Source organism: Dipodomys merriami, unplaced genomic scaffold (assembly GCF_024711535.1).
Source record: "Dipodomys merriami isolate MVZ:Mamm:240054 unplaced genomic scaffold, mDipMer1.0.p SCAF_57, whole genome shotgun sequence".
NCBI classification, from domain to species: domain Eukaryota; kingdom Metazoa; phylum Chordata; class Mammalia; order Rodentia; family Heteromyidae; genus Dipodomys; species Dipodomys merriami.
This window is the reverse complement of record NW_027206146.1, coordinates 3,048,833-3,066,135: the sequence shown is the minus strand read 5'-3', so window position 1 is coordinate 3,066,135 and position 17,303 is coordinate 3,048,833. Positions and strand designations below refer to the sequence as shown.

Genomic DNA, 17,303 nt, shown 5'->3' with positions numbered 1-17,303 from the left:
TATTTTTAAACTTTATATCCAGAAATCCATTCCTAATTTTTAAGCCTCCTATTAATCTCTTTTATTATTTTATATTTTAGTTTTTAGTTACATTTTAAAAAATCCCTTAAAATCTCGAGGTCAAGTGTCACTCATTGTCTCTTGGCTTGCTGGAGCCTGCCGGCAACGAAAGGGAATCCCGAATTAGGGGGCGAGGTCGGAAAAACAGACATAAGACAAAGGATGGGGTCGGGAGGTCTGTAGCGCAAGACTGTAGCACCGTTTATTTTTAACTCTCCTTATTATATACTATTAGAAGTCAAGAGGTAACCTAAGGTCACCATAGTGCAGAAAAGCAAAGAAAATTTTTAATAAAAAGAAGGTGCAGATTGAAACAAGACAAGGTCAACTGATAGAAAGTAAAACAAACTCTACAGACAGAGCAAAGCAAACCCGGGCACCTGGTGTTTTTCATGAAATCCATTTCCTTGTATGTGCCTTCAAGTGAGAACAAGGGTCAAGATGACCTTGGAGCTTTAGTTTCGGCTCCCAACATCTGCCCTGTCTTTGTTTGAAGAAGCAAACCGCTGTCTTAGGTTGGGTGGATGACCTTGTCTGCCTTACCCGTCTTTGGGAACTTCTTTAGAGCAAAGCTGAAGGCCCTGTCTTACGTTGGTCAGACTGGCACCCCCTCTTACCCGTCTCTCGGGGGGAATTTATTTATATGGATCTTGATCTTATGTAGCTGGCTGGCTAAACTCATAAGAGAATTTTGCAGTGCACGCATAATACAAGGAAGGCATAGAAAAACCATCAGCAAAAGCATTCCCAGGCCAAGCAATGACATTAACAATCCTTTAACATAAGCAAGGAAAGGGATATAGCGTTGAATTTGTTTAAACAGGATTTTTTTTAGCAGTTTTTGCCACTTTGGAGTCCAGAGGTAGGGCTTGTGTAGTAATATGATCAAGGTGATTAAGATAATGGGCAGTTTCTTCATTTTATGTCAGTGCCACAGCAGCTGCTGCTGCAGAGGCAGCTAATGAAATAAAGGCCAAAACATCAGCTACAAGTAGCCCAACAAATCGATGAGGGTGCATTAGTTTTTTTAATTGTCTTAACACCTGAATGTCAGAATCTTTATACCAAGTTTTAGAAATATTTACAGGAAGCATAACAAAAGATGGTTGTCTAACAATAAGTATGGATTCAGTTATGCCACTATACGAGCAATTAGTAAAAGAACAATTAGAACAGGTAACATTAAAATAATTAGCTCCTACAGAAATATTAAACAGTCCATACATAATAACATGGGGTTGGGATACACAACTCATAATATTTTTTAAAAGGGATGAATTGGGCCAGGTTATATTATTGAGTGCAGCCACAAACATCCAAACATGATGTTGAGGATGCCCATTCATCTACCACAATCCAGGGTTGAACTTAGTAGTAAGATTAGCTCCAGACCAATCCATTAATTGAGAATTGGTTCCAGAAATATTGGTAACAAATAGCTGCACATGCCTGTACCTTATTGGATGAGGCTTTCCTGTAGATACTACTATTTGTGCAGAATTAATGCAACGGGGTATCCTGTAGGATGGAGTAGAATTTGTAAAAACTAAGTGCCCAGTTGGCAAAGATGTCATCTGTATATTTTGCATTTGATTTTTGTCTGGGAATCAAATTTTATGAGTCATGGATAGCATTATAATACAGCCTGGAAAGGAGCCTTTAGAGCTGGTGGTAAAGCAAAAAGGAGTTCCAATGTCTGAAGCTGAGATATCTCCCATCTTTGTATATTGGATGAAAGGATCGGGGGCTGTACCATATGCTGATCTACTGACATGAATGATTACTTTAACTCCCTCCCAGGTCACTGGGTGCACAATTGGGGGATCCAGCATGTAAGCCCAATGGGTCAGCGTTTGTGTCATCTGAATGAGCCTCCACAATTCTAATGCAATGCTCCGGCAACCAGCGGGATTTATTTTTTCCTGCAAAAAAATCACAAACATGTCCTCAACCCCATGTTAAAACCGGATCAGGCCCATGCCAATCACCTCTTAAAGGATCCTTTTACTTAACTTGGGCAAAAGCTCTTTGCTCTCTTTTTTCCCCCAAAAACCGCTGTGCTGTGGAAAGGCCATTATAATCTAAGTTTAAAAAATTTAGTACAAACAAAGCATGAGAAAGAATATTAACAGGAGAGAAGGGGTATAATTTCCCACCTTTTAATTTAAAAATTTGATGTTTGAGCAAACCATTAGCTCATTTAACAATTTTTTGACCTTGAGGATTATAGGGAATACCTGTAGTGTGAATAATCTGATAAGATTTACAAAAATTTTGAAAAGCCTGTCCAACATATCCTGGACCATTGTCAGTTTTAATATATTTAGGAAGTCCCATAGTGGCGAAACAATGCAGAGAATGGGAAACACAATGTTTGGTAGTCTCCCCAGCAAGGGGAGTAGCCATAATAAAATTAGAATAAGTATCTGTAATAACATGAACAAAGCGAAGCCATCCAAAGGATGAAATATGAGTAATGTCCATTTGCCAGATCTGATTGGCAACTAAACCTTGAGGGTTAATTTCAATGGAGGGCACTGGTAAGGAAGTAGTACAACTAGGGCAGGTCTTTACAATTTGATGAGCTGTCTCACGAGTGATTTGGAATTGTCGGCATAAAGCACGACTGTTTTGATGATGGATGGCATGTGATTGCTTTGCCAAATCAATTTGAGTAAGAAAAACTTGGGTAGCCTTGTCTGTAATAGCATTGCCCTCACTTAAATGACCAGGAAGCTTATTATGGGCACGTATAAACCCAAAATAGCATGGACAAGTGTGAGAGTGAAGAAGAAGCTGTATTTGGTGAAAAAGAGTTTGAATACTGGAATTTGCCATTCCAAGAAAGGGGCCAGTTTTAATAACCTGAAGGGCTCGAATAACATAATGACTATCTGAATATAAATTAAAAGCACTAGTAGGCAGAAACGTAAGGGCCTGTAAAACTGCTTGAAGCTCAACTTCCTGGCCTGAAGAAAGACCAGTATCCCAGGATGTAGTATTTCCATCAATAGTAAGAGCGGCCATTCCATTAGAAGATCCATCTGTAAACACTAAGGCAGCCATAGAAAGAGGTGATAAAGATACCTCTCGAGGAAATATAAAAGTGTAAGAAGGGGCAAATTGAAGCAATTTGTTAGAGGGATAATGATGTGAAATTGTGTCCATAAAATTAGCCCAAGCAATAGCCCAGGAATCACAATGAAAATAAAGCCATTTCTGCTGTTGTAATGTATAGGGAATATAAATAGCATGTGGATCTCGTCCGAGATATTTGCAAGATTTTACACAGCACATGTGGACTAAAGTAGCCACCAATTTATAATAAGGAGTTAATACTTTTTAAGGGGTAGCAGATAAAGAAAGCCATAAAAGGGGTCCCTTTTGCCAGAGGACCGCTGTGAGAGAATGAGGTGTAGTTAAAATATAAGCTTCCTAAGGAGCTGAATAATCAATATAATTTACGTGTTGGGAAGAGATAGCAGAATTTACTATTTTTAAAGCTTTAGCCGCTTCAATTGTTAATTTTTTGAGGGATGTAGGGTTAGGGTCTCCTTTTAACAAATCAAATAAAGGTTTTAATTTAGCTGTAGATAATTTAATATAAGGGAGAAGCCAATTAACATCTCTTAGAAATTTTTGAAAATTATGTAAAGTACCCAAATGAGAAGTTTTAATCTGTAATTTTTGACTAGTAAAATAATAAGGACCCAACATATAACCAAGATAAGTGAACGGAGAATGCTCTTGTACTTTATCATTGGCTACAATTAATCCAAAAGAGGTAAGGTCTAATTTTAATTGTCCAAAAGCTTGTTGTAATACTGTAGGATTTAAATGAGCTAACAATATATCATCCATATAATGAATGATAGAAACAGAAGGAAATTTTTGGCGAGTAAAAGAAAGAGCCCGTGCTACAAAACTTTGACACAAGGTGGGGCTATTTGCCATGCCTTGAGGCAATACTAGCCAATGGTACCGTTTTATGGGTTCTTTAAAATTAGTGGAAGGGACACAAAATGCAAAACGTTTGCAATCTTGAGGGGCAAGGCGTATGGTATAAAAGCAGTCTTTTAAATCAATTATTATTTTGTATGTATTTTAAAGAATGGCAATTGGGGAAGGTAAACCTGGTTGTAACGGCCTCATAAGTTTCATAGTAGCATTTACTCGCCGGAGATCTTGAAGAAGTCTCCATTTTCCAGATTTTTTTTTGATAACAAAAATAGGTGAATTCCATGGGGAAGTAGAGGGAGCTATATGGCCCAATTCCAGCTGTTCCTGCACCAGCTGCTGTGCAACAATAATCTTTTTATTTGATAGGGGCTACTGATCCACCCACAGGGGAGTTTTTGATAACCATGTAATAGGATCAGCGTGAGAGGCAGGATGAGTAGCAGCCCCCACTAAAAATATTCTAAACCTTGTCTATTTGGTCGGGGCTGTGGCTGAATGGGCTCTCGAATATCTTGTTAACCAATCCCCAGTCCCCCTGAAGGTAGCAGTCCTTGATCTAAGAGTTGTCAAGTGACTACATCATTTGGGCTAAACAAATAAACTCCCATTTTTTCCATAATATCTCTCCCACACAAATTAATGGGCAAATGATCAGTTTTTCCTCCTTTTTTTCTAAACAGTCTAATGACTGCTTGGCAAGCTGCATTAACATTTTTATATGCCAATTGTTGTACAAGAACTATACCGGCATCCCCATCTTGGATGAGACGGCCTGTTGCCTCTAGTAACCGAGAGACAAAGTCTTGATAAGGTTCATCTGGTCCCTGTCTAATTTTAGAAAGATCCTCAGTCTTATTAGAGGTAGGAAGCTTTTTCCAGGCACACTTAGCAGCGGCATTAATCTGAGCATATGCGCCCACAGGGTAATTTAACTGGGTATGGATATCATTATAAGCACCTTCCCCAGCAAGCTCTGCAAAAGTAGTAGGTATATTATTAGCCCTATTAACCTCTGCTGTGGCCTGACACTGTTCCACAAATTCAGACTTTCACAACAAGTAATCTCCTCCACTAAGACAAGCTCTAGCTGATTGTTTCCAATCATTAGGGCATAAAGCATCAGTGGACAATGTTTCCAAAATTACCTGTGTAAATGGAGCTGTAGGTCCATATTGAGCGCAAGCATTTTTCAAGTCTCTTATTTGCTTAAATTGAATAGGTTGGTGAGTTCTTTGTTGGTCCTCCATTACAGGAAATAAATGAAAACCAGTAATATCCTCCCCTCTTTGAGCAGCCTGTGCTAATGAGAGCTGCAAGGCACTATGCCTGGGAGGGCGAATAGCCCCTGTCCCAAGAGGGAATTTATCATTAGGAGGACTAGATAACTTTAAAGGCCTGGGTTGATTAGGCTGCACTGACCAAGTAGACTGCGCCTGGGGAATAACAGGCGGAGTGGGTGGCAGAAAGAAATCTGAGTCCCCTAGAGCTGTTAAAGAGGGCTCACAAACATTCACCTCTAAAGGGGGTCATTGCCTTGTTTTAATCTGTGACAATTTTTTTTATAACTGAATTCAACATTTCCTCAACATGGACTATTTTATCCTCAGTAGGCTCATCATATATTTTTTCCTCAGCATCTAAGTCATCTGACTTTTTCTCAGCATCCGAGCCATCTGACTTTTCCTCATTTTCTGACCCAATAGATTTAACTTTTATCAATTTATTTGATTTCTCTCGGGCAGCAGTATGCGCTCCCGGAGCAGGGCGAGACTCGTTACCCTGTTCAACTTTCCCAATCAACTGATTAAATTTTATTTGTTCATGTCTGGAGTCCAGACAGTCTTGAACTAAATTCCAAAGAGTAAAAGCATCCACTGAGGGTTTTTCAGGGCCACTTGCATCATAATGTTCCTGAATCATTTTTCCTATTTTTTGCCAAGTTTCTAAACTAATGGTTCCTTCCTCCAGAAACCAGGGGCATACTTCCTCGATAAAGCAAAAGAAACTCTCTAATTGACTCTGTCCAACTTTCACTTCTCGAGCTTGAAGCATGCCCTTAAGAGCCTGCACATATAATGTGCGGCTCTTACCTTGCCCCATAATTTCTTACTCCTGACTATACTATCACCCACTCTTTTTCTGGAAGCGTCCTCTTACCTTAGCAGGGTCCTCTGCCTTGATCCCTGGTTTTCAGGGTCCCTGTTCAGGCGCCACTTGCTAGAGCCTGCTGGCAACGAAAGGGAATCCTGAATTAGGGGGTGAGGATGGAAAAATAAAGACATAAGACAAAGGATGGGGTCGGGAGGTCTGTAGCTCAAGACTGTAGCACCGTTTATTTTAAAATCTCCTTATTATATACTATTAGAAGTCAAGAGGTAACTTAAGGTCACCATAGTGCAGAGAAGCAAGGAAAATTTTTAATAAAAACATGGTGCAGATTGAAACAAGACAAGGTCAACTGATAGAAAGTAAAACAAACTCTACAGACATAGCAAAGCAAACCCGGGCACCTGGTGATTTTCATGAAATCCATTTCCTTGTACATGCCTTCAAGTGAGCACAAGAGCCAAGATGACCTTGGAGCTTTACTATTGGCTCCCAACATTGGCTGTTTGTTTTAAAACAGGTACACATTAAAACTTTTAAAATCAAATGAGAATTTTTTATTAATGCAAGAATTATAATCATCACTGTACAAAGAAGTTAACTTAACACATTTATGACTTTAAAAACATATCCTAATTGTAGAACATCATTGAAAGCAAGTCACATTATACAAATACATTTTTAACCCTCTTTTTAAGTCCAATGGGCAGTTTTAGAAATGCTAATCATATAATCACATCACTAATTTTTACATCATGTTTCTAGTATTTATCTGTAGAGAAAAAGGACAGAACAAAGCTGGGCCACTTGGCCCCTCCTATGGAATGGGCACATACCTAATCTCATTCTTTAGGCTAAGATGAACTGAGTTTGTGCCAGCTTACCCTCTTTTACCATGTGTGGACTCCTCCCATGGCCCACCCCACCATGTATGACCAGCTGAACTGCACTTTTGCCTGTTTACCCCTTGTCCATAAAGATAGGTCTTTTGTTGGCTTTTAAGTTTTTTCCTTTTCTTATCTCTTGGGTTTTGAATGAAAATACACAGTTTTAGCAGACACAACAGGTAATGTCTTTGACAGTGTTAAACTTTTATTTTTAAACTTTCAATATTTATCCCCAAATTTTAGCCAAGAGAACTAAATTCCAAACAGCCAATGCATTTTTGTTAAGCCAGATAACTTGATTACAGTGTAAACAGCCTTATGCATATTAAAATAACAGATTTTTTAATTTTTTAAGTTAAAGAATCCTTATAAAGTCATTTAAAACAATGTGAAAAATTTTTTAAATTTTTGGTAATGTCCAAACCTCATAACCTTTTAAATTTTAAACTTAAAGTTACCCAATTGTTATAGCATGCTGATAATTTTTACCTTGAACGTGTGCACAAATACATACAAAACACACACAGATCTTAAAGCATGCAAAAAATCAAAATCAGTTGTACATACATTTAAAACTGGTACCAATTCTAAAACAGAACTACACAAGACAACAACCAAAGGCTGAGTTGTGGGCTAATGGGCTCCCAGTTTATCCCTACTTTAGAAAACATCACAGAAAACACACTGAAGTAAACAAGACAGAGAAGTGGCCACAAAGACAAAATCAGGTTTCAGTGAATGGGGCAACATCTCACCACCATTCACAAGTGGGACTCAAATCCACTTACCAGGGGACTCGAACCCCCTCTACTCACCTCTGGAGGATTTGTCTTTAGATTCCTGCAAACGTTGACACAGGGGCCTTCCAAGGTGGAGAATTCCCCAGTCATCTTGGGGCAAGGGAAAGAAGTCCCTAGCGGACATCCCCTCAGACTGACAGGTTCTCTCCTATACTCAGACCCTCTGGGCCAAGGTCCAAGGCTAAGATCTTGCTGGTATCACTAGCAGTTGGTCAGTGGCATTTTCATCTGGATGAGAGTTCTCCCTGCTGGCCCTCTTAAGTTATTGTTAGATCCTCCAGGTTTTTCACCCCCCACTACTCCCCTACTTCTGGATCCAGAGAGGGTGGAGGAAGTGGCAGTGAAAGGTAGAAAGGGGGGTAAGTTTAAAGTGTAAGTAAAAAAGGAGCTAGAGAGAAACAGATATTAAAAGGGGGTGTTAGCCAGCCTCCTCCGGGCTCTCCCATCAGGATGAATCTGTGAGAAGAAACATTCCAAGAATTCCAAAATACATACACACAAACATTGAGACAAAACACATTTACAACATGCGCGTTGTAGACTGTCAGACAGAAAGTTCAGGACTACAGAGGGACCCAAATTTCTGCACTAGAGAATAGTTTACCCTGATGGGGATCCGAGGGGATGTCTCCCACTGGCCCAGTTGGCTGTCTTATAGCGTGTATGCCAAGACTCTTGCCAATCTTTATTGAACCTGTAGGCTATACAGATACCAGACAATCACAAAGCAGCAATGGTTTAACTTACAGGCCATTTGCATAATAGTGTCCCTGAATTCTTTTTTCCAGTTGTTTTTTTTTTTTTTTTTTTTTGCTAAGTTTCTAAACTAATGGTTCCTTCCTCCGGGAACCAGGGGCATACTTCCTTGACAAAGCAAAAGAAGCTCTCTAACCGACTCTGACCAACTTTCACTCCTCGAACTTGAAGCATGCCCTTAAGAGCCTGCACATATAATGTGCAGCTCTTACCTTGCCCCATAATTTCTTACTCCCGACTATACTTTCACCCACTCTCTTTTTCTGGACACGTCCTCTTACCTTAGCGGGGTCCTCTCTCTTGATCCCAGGTTTTTAGGTCCCTGTTCAGATGCCACTTGCTGGAGCCTGCCGGCAATGAAAGGGAATCCTGAATTAGGGGGTGAGGACAAGAAAAATAAAGACATAAGACAAAGAATGGGGTCTGGAGGTCTGCAGCTCAAGACTGCAGCACTGTTTAATTTTAACTTTCCCTAATATATACTATTAGAAGTCAAGAGGTAACATAAGGTTACAATAGTCCAGAAAAACAAGGAAAATTTCAGTAAAAACAGAGTGCAGTAAAACAAGACAAGGTGAACTGGTAGAAAGTAAAACAAACTCTGAAGACATAGCAAAGCAATCCCGGGCATCTGGTGTTTTGTTTGTTGTTGTTGTTGTTGTTGTTGTTGTTGTTGTTGTTTTGGTCCAGTCATGGGGCCTGACCTCTGGGCCTGGGCGCTGTCCCTCAGCTCCTCAGCTCAAAGCTAGCGCTCTACCACTTGAGCCACAGCGCCACTTCTGGCTTTTTGTCTTTTTGCTTATGTGGTGCTGAGGAATCAAACCCAGGGCCTCATGCATGCAAGGCAAACACTCTACCACTGGTGTTTCTTAAGTTAGCCAGCTCCTTGTACATGCCTTCAACTGAGCACAGGGGTCAAGATGACCTTAGAGCTTTACTGTCAGCTCTGAACAAATATCAGAGGTAATATTAAGATATTATACTAGAAAACGAGATCCACTAATATAGCTTACGATTACTAGATTTGAACTACTTTAATCATGGAATAACCTTATGTGTTAGTATAAGATTTCATAAATGACTTTAACTATATGGAGATGTAATGGTCATACTGCAAACATTTTGAATCCCTTTTGTGACTTAATTTTACAAATATTTAAAATTGTGTTGCATTCTGCTTTGCTGTTTAATAAAACTTCAGATCACTGTGGAAAATGCAAGAAGTCAGACACAGAAAGGCAAATGCATGTTCTTGAAACAGAGAAGAACAGGGTGAGGAATTGTCAGCAAGACCAGAAGGGTCCAGGAGAGGAATGGAGTCACATGCAATGAGGTAGACCAGAAACCCAGGGTGAGGAGTCACTGCTGATCCTCTCCTGAGCACAGTGACACATTTCTGCTTCAAAATCACCGCTGATAATGATGAAAATGAGTAGGGAATTAGAGAATGAAGCGACCTCCTCAGAAACAACCAAGCATGAAAAGAGATCACTCATCACCCTGCTTTCAGGAATATGCATGAAATGCTTACCTCTAATCTCCAAATGGGGTCTCTAGGGATGAAAACATTTTTAGAAAAAAAAAGGCCATTATTGCCAAAGAAACTCCGGCACAGAAATGTCTCATTCTATTTTCTTTCTTTTTTTGTTCCAGTCCAGTGGTTTGAACTCTGGGCCTGGATACTGTTGCTGAACTCTTTTCTTCCAGACTTGCACTCTACCACCAGAGAGTGGAGATAAGAATTGAAGATAAGAATCTCATGGGCTTTCTTTACCAGGCTGGCTTTGAACCTTGATTCTCTGATATCAGGCTCCTGAGATTGCATCAGTACAGGGTTCCATTTTTCTTTTCTAACAGCATATATGATAATAAAACAGAAGGAGACTGGGATGAGGAGGGCTGGGAAGGTGGCTCAGTGGTAGAGTGCTTGCCTAGCATGCATAAAGCCCTGACTTCAATTCCTCAGCAGCACATACATAGAAAAAGCCAGAAGTGGTGCTGTGGCATCAATGGTAGAGTGCTAGCCTTGAGCAAAAGCAGCTTAAGAACAGTGCCCAAGCCCTGAGTTCAAGTCTCAGCACTGAAAAAAAGGGAAGGGACACATTGTGTAAGAAATTTGAGGACACATGGCCTACACACGTCTGAGGTTCTTTACAGTCATCTCAAGTCTCCTGCTGGCCTACTGGGATCTAGGAGAAACACCCACGAGAAAGTGAAAAGTGTCTTGATAATTGTCACATGGGAGAAAAGAAAAAGTTTACTGAGAACTTAGCTTGCCACCCAGGGTGAAGGGAAAATCACCGCTCCCACAGGAGACAACCTCAGCTGCCACCTTCCTGGACCCCTATCTAAGGAGCCTTCTGCAGCTCTGAAGTGCCCATGTGCATCTCAGCAGCGACTCACCCTGCCACACACATCCTGAGAGAAGAGGCGAGCACTTGTGTCCACTGCCACTGGAGAGGCGCAGCCTGCAGGAGAGACCCCAGGTTCCACACTCTGGGTAAGGGATCACCTTGGGAGCAGGGATTCCAGATTGAACCAGGTTGCATAACAAAGAAACAGTGAAGGATAGGAGTGGGCTAGGACAGTGAAAAGAACTGAGGTTCCAGGCCCCTCATTACCAAAGCCCTGTTGGTTCCTAACTTTGTCTCCCCACACAGGGTCTGTCCTGGTTTATGACAAGTGAGCAGGAATCCTGATTGTCCAGGGACTGGGGACGATGTGTTCACATCAGAGAATCCAGAATGGCATTTGAACCTAAAATTGTCCCCTGTCTGTATCTGTCATCCACCTCCTCCTTCACCCGCACCATCCCCACCTCAGACCTGGTTCATCTTCCTGGTATTTCTTCTGTGAAATGTAGGCTCCGTGTTGAGGAAAGGGTGACACCTGGAACCCAGTCATGCAGCCAACGTATTGAGGTATAAATGCATGTTCCCTCGGGAACGTGTCATGCATGTTTCACCTTTCTTTCTTTAGTCAGTCAGAGAGCTTGAACTTGAGTCTTGCCCATGTTTCTCAAGTCCTTTTGGATCAAGGTTATGCCTCTACCACTTTGAGCTACAGATCAACTTTCAGTTTGCGGGTGCTTAACTGGTGAGAAGAGTCTCAGAGTCTTTCCTTCTCTGGACTGGCTTTGAATTGGGAATCCAAGGTCTCAGCCCCTGAGGAGCTAGGATTATAGGCTTGAGCCACTAGGGCCTTGCTTGTTTAGAATCTTAGATCTGATTCTGCAAAGGAGAAATGCAGCCGCCTTCACCTCAGAACCAGACTCACCTTCCCTTAATGCCATTTCTCCAGGTTCACCCATTTCCCTGAACATGCCATCTTCCTCTTCCTGATGGATCAATAGAATTGGATTTTTCCTAATACATGAGAGACAGTAGGAGAGTATTTCCAGTGATCTGAATGCTGGATGGAGAATGTTGAGTTCCCTTGGCACAATGCAGGCCTCAGTTTCCCAAGCCAGAGCCTGTGAACCAGACTCAAGGAACAGATAGGATGAGAGATGCCCATGTGTCTATGGGGGTGATCCTCTTAGCCCAGACTGTGGTTGGGTTTGTAGGTAATTTGTCTCTTCTCTCCCATTATCTATTCCTTTCCAGCATGGGGAACAGGATGAGAGCCACAGACTTGATTCTTAGGCACTTAATTGTGGCCAACTTCCTAAGTCTTCTGTGTAGGGGTGTTCCCCAAACCATGCTGGCTTGGGGCTGGAGAAATTTCTTCAATGATGTGGAGTGAAAATGGTCTTCTATCTTCACCGAGTGGCCGGGGGGGGGGAGGGGGGTGTTGATCAGTAGCACTTGCTCCCTGAGCATCTTCCTTGCTGTCAGCATCAGCCAGGGGGACTCCAGGTGGGCAGGGCCAAAGGGGAGAACCGACAAGCACATTGTCTTTACTGTCTAAGTCAGCTGGGGGATCTTCCTCCTGCTGAGCATTGTTAATCTCATGTTCATGACTGGACCCAAAGCACAGGACAACATGAAGAGCCTAAACGCCTATGGATACAGTTCTTCCATTCGTCAGGACCCAGATGCTAATGTGCTGTACGTGGCCATGCTCTTCGTGCCTGATGTTCTGTGTCTGGGGCTCATGCTCTGGGCCAGCACCTCCATGCTTTTTGTCCTGTACAGACACAAGCAGAGAATGCAACAAACCCAGAGCACTAGTGTCTCCACCAGAGCCTCTCTCAAGTCAAGAGCCACCATAAGCATCCTCCTCCTTGTGAGCGCCTTTGTCTCCTTTTATTCTGTGTCCTGCATCTGTCAGATTTGCTTGTCTGTGATTTACAACCCAAGCCCTGTGCTGCAGTATATGGCGGTGTTTGCTGTGGGTTGTTTCCCATCCCTCAGCCCTTTCCTGCTCATGAGTAGACACTCCACTCCCTGCAGCCTCTTCACCTGCACAAAGAAGAAGAAAGTGGTCCTCCCCTGAGGACCACCAAGCTTGCATCTCTGCTCAACTTTGCTTGGCCATTCAACAATCTCCACACACGTCCACACCTGCACATTTGTGTGCTATATATCTGTGTGTGTGTTCATCTGTCTCTCTTGTGCTGGCCCACAAAATTATATGAACTTGGAAATGTGAGATTTTGAAATAATGCTTATTAGGTCATGTCAACTTCCTCCAGAGAATCTGCCCCATTAATTGGTAGTCGTATCAAATTCAAGATAAACTGGTTAAACTCACCTAACATGTGTTCCTAATTCCATTTTGAGTCCTTTGATTTTTTTTCTTAATAGTTCCCTATGCAATGAAGCAAATCATTCTTAAAGCCCTTTCTCTCTGGAGAAGAAAGTAGTTGGAAAGAAAAGAGCAGCTGGCAATTGTTTCTAACATATTTATAAGATGATATCTATGTTGCTTTGTATGTCCCTCCCCCATGGTGTAACTCATGCTTTCACTGTATTTGATGTTGGTATAATTTGTGGAGGGGAAGGGAAAAAACAAATCTTTTAGGGATACAGGTGGACCCATTGCAACAATGAGACCTACCAGTGGTTATGTCGAAAAATGAACTTTACAACTTTGGTGTTGGGGGGAATCAGGTTGGGGGAGGGCGGGAGTATGGGAATGGATGGGAAGGGTAAACAAAGAGGAGGCAACAATGCTTGATAAGAAACATACTCATTATCTTCCCCGTATAATTGTAACTGCTCTGTAGGGTATTCTCACAATAAAATAATAAAGAAAAGAAAATAGCAGCTGGGTGTTGGTGTTTGATGCTTGTGTTCTGAGTTCATGAGGAGGCGAGATCTAAGGATCACATTTAAAAGCCAGTCTAGGCAGAAAACACTCTGAGACTCTCATTTCCAATAAACCACTAAAAGAAAACAAAAACCATGTAGGTGGTGCTGTGGCTGAAGTGGTAGAGCCCTAGTCTTGAGCAAAATCTTTCAGAATGTAGGTCCAGAGTTCAAGTCCCAGGCCTTGCACAAAGAAGGAAAGAGAGAATGAGGGACTCAGGTACACACACAGACAGAGAAGAAAGATGGCAAGACATCAAAGAAGGAAGAAAGGAAAGAAGGAAGGAAGGAAGGAAGGAAGGAAGGAAGGAAGGAAGGAAGGAAGGAAGGAAAGAAGGAAGGAAGGAAGAAAGGAAGGAAGGAAAGAAAGAAGGAAGGAAGGAAGGAAGGGAGGGAGGGAGGGAGGGAGGCCTGCTGGTGTAGCACTGACCCCAACCATCAAGGCTCCTTCCAGACAGTTACTCTGTTAGTCTTGTCCATGCTTATTTCTTCTACATAATTTATTTTCACAACTCCTTATTTTCCTTGGCAGTCAATGTTACATATCTCTAGACTCTCTGCTAATTCAACAAGGACATTAAGTGTACTTTTGAAAAGCACATTTTTAAATGTAAAATTGTTTTTAAAACACGAAGTCTTCTTGAGAAAGTCCCTTGCTTGGCTATTGTGACATTTCCTGCAGTGCTCCTCATGTCCCTTGTTATGAGGTCACTTTAACACAGCCTCTGGTGTCAGGACAGGACTGCTGTGCTGAATGACAGGCAGGGCCCTCCTATCCAGGGCTCTCCAACTCCACCCTTTTCTTCTCAGGAATGAATTGCAGGGTGACAGAAAGCCAAAAGTAGCACTGATGTCCCAGGGACAGTCACCAGCCCTGAACACAAAAGCTCAGAGACAAGACCCAAGCCCTGAGTCCTGGGACCAGCACAGAAAAGGAAAGCAAGCAGATGGCAGTCCTCCTTCAGGAGCCATCCAGGGACTGTGCCGGGTGTTGTGTGGACTGTGGGCTCTGAGCCAGGCGTCTCCTCCTGATCCTGAAGTTCCTACAGCCACCCCACCACAGAAAGGCTTGAACCACAGACCCCGCCGTCCCTGCACTCCCTCCCCCCACACTGGCTTTAGCCAGATTCCATACCTGCCCCAGGCCCTTGATCCAGCCCAAACTCATTCCACCTAGCTCGGTCCTCCTTGGGAAGCTGTCTGGTGTCATCATTAACTTCACCCACACCTGGTCCTCTCCTGACACCTAGTGTTCCCATCCCCAGAGGTCCTCCCCGTCTCTGTCACCTTGGAGAGTATGGATGTGGACTTAGCCTCCTGACCTAGGGGCATCTCGCATCCCCCACCATCTCCCTGCCTTGTGAGGGGATGCAGGCTTTCCCTGCCCCCAACCCACCTCTTTTCAGCACCAGCTCCCCAGGAGCACCTCACCCTCCACAGACCTCACACTCTGTCTTGAGCATGATCCAAATCCAAGACAACCCACACCGCGCGCTTCTCCTCCTCCACAGTGCTCAGCAATGCTCCACGTGCTTTTCCTCTTTTTTTTTTTCTTGGCCCTGGGGCTTGAACTCTGGGCGTAGGCACTGTCCCTCAGCTCTTCAGCTCAAGGTTAGGCTGTGCACACCACACACCCCTTATGCTCAATATGAAGGAGGGATGAGACATGCTCAACTCTCACTCATGGGAATGAGTTGAAGCTTCTGACAAAGCCTTCCAGGAAAAATGGTTTGTGACACAAAGGTGCGACTTAGCCCATGAACCGGCTGGGAGGTCAGCTCCCCCCACACCCTGCATCCTTAGCTTGGGGACTCTGGGCCCCACCCCTTGTGCACCTCCTGCTGGTAGAGCAGGCCACACTGTGGTCGCTTGCAATTATGGGTAGAATGTAATGTGGGCATGGTGCATGATCTTTCAATGCATTGTTGAAATTACTTGCAGGTTTGTTATGAAATATTTTACATCTCGTCTCTTCAAGGAAATAGGTGTCTAATCTTGTCTCTAGTCTGTTCTCATTTTGGTATGAGAGGGAGGTTGGTAGCCTTCTTCCTTTCCTAGTTTTTAAACCTGTCTGAGGGGCATTGGTGGTAACTCTGAACACCTGGTGGAAACTCAGTGAATCTATTTACTGCTTGATTACAGATATAGTTAGGTTACTAAAATCATCTTGGATAAAACCTGAGAGGTCCAACATGCAAATAAGTGAATCCATTTCTTGTATGTTTTTAATGTGTTGGATTAAGTTTCTAATATACTTCCCAGTGACAACTTGAATTTAAACTGTTATGATATTCTAGTTTTCTTAGTTGATGTCTTCGCTGTTCTTGGATGAAGGCTTGTCAGTCTTAGCTATCTTCCCAAGGAAAGTTCTTAACTTCCCTTATTTTTTTTTTGTCAGTCCTGAGGCTTGAACTCTGTGCCTTAGCACTGTCCCTCAGCTCTTCAGCTCAAGGCAAATACTCTATCACTTGAGCCACAGTCGCCACTTCCAGTTTTCTGATAGTTTATCGGAGATGAGTCTCATGGACTGTCCTGCATTGGCAGGCTTTGAACCATGATCCTCAGATCTCAGCCTCCTGAGTAGCGAGGATTACAGGCATGAAACACCAGTGCTCAGCTTCTTTCACGGATTTTTTACATTGTTCCTTTAATCTCCATTTTTTTCATTTTTACCCTGATTTTTGTGTGTGTGTTTATGTGTGTGCCTGTCCTAGGGCTTGAACTCAGGGCCTGGGCAGTTGCTAAGCTTCTTTAGCTCCAGGGTAGTGCGCTACCATAAAGCTCTGCTTTGTACATTCTAGGGATAGTTTATTGATAATAAGCCTCATGGACATTTCTGCTGCCTTTGAACCACAATCCTAAGATCTGAGCTTCTGGAGTAGCTCTGATTAGTGGTGAGCATCCATCAGTGCCTGGCTGGCTCTATGCTGATTTTATGAATATATTTCTTTTCTAGGGGGGGGGCGGTCCAGTCGTGGGGCCTGAACTCTGGGCCTGGGCACTGTCCCTCAACTCTTCAGCTCAATGCTAGCACTCTACCACTTGAGCCACAGTGCCACTTCCGGCTTTTTTTCCTGCTTATGTGGTGCTGAGGAATGGAACCCAGGGCCTCAAGCATACAAGGCAAGTGCTCTACCACTGAGCCACCTTCTGAGACCTTATGATTATCTTTCTTTCCACTGTTCTGGGTTTGCATTTAGACTGTACTTCATCGTTGACTTCATTTGAGACACCTGACTGTTTTCATGCCAGGTCTGCACAGCTGTAAATTCCCTGAGAAGCATTTGCTGCATCCCAGAGTTTCTGGAAAGTTGTGCTATGGTTTTGATTCTTGAATTTGTAAACTTGTTCCTTCATTTGATCCTTAAGTCTTAAGGGTGACTTGGGGCTTGATTGCCTATCGATGAGAGGCATCTTAAGCCAACTTTCCATCTTGGCCTGGACTTACGGGTCCATGGCATCCAGTAGTACTAGTTCATGAA

General features: G+C 42.8%; 1 long non-coding RNA gene and 1 pseudogene across 1 annotated transcript; one reads left to right on the top strand and one right to left on the bottom strand.

Moving 5' to 3' along the window:
• LOC138812426 (voltage-dependent calcium channel gamma-2 subunit-like) overlaps positions 1–17,303 on the top strand; it is a 351,801-nt pseudogene that overhangs the window by 179,797 nt on the left and 154,701 nt on the right.
• LOC138812715 (uncharacterized) lies at positions 26–8,022 on the bottom strand. Its single transcript, XR_011367630.1, has 3 exons — positions 7,829–8,022; positions 6,178–6,244; positions 26–1,982 (listed from the first exon to the last, which is right to left on the bottom strand). It is a non-coding gene; the product is annotated as an uncharacterized lncRNA (long non-coding RNA).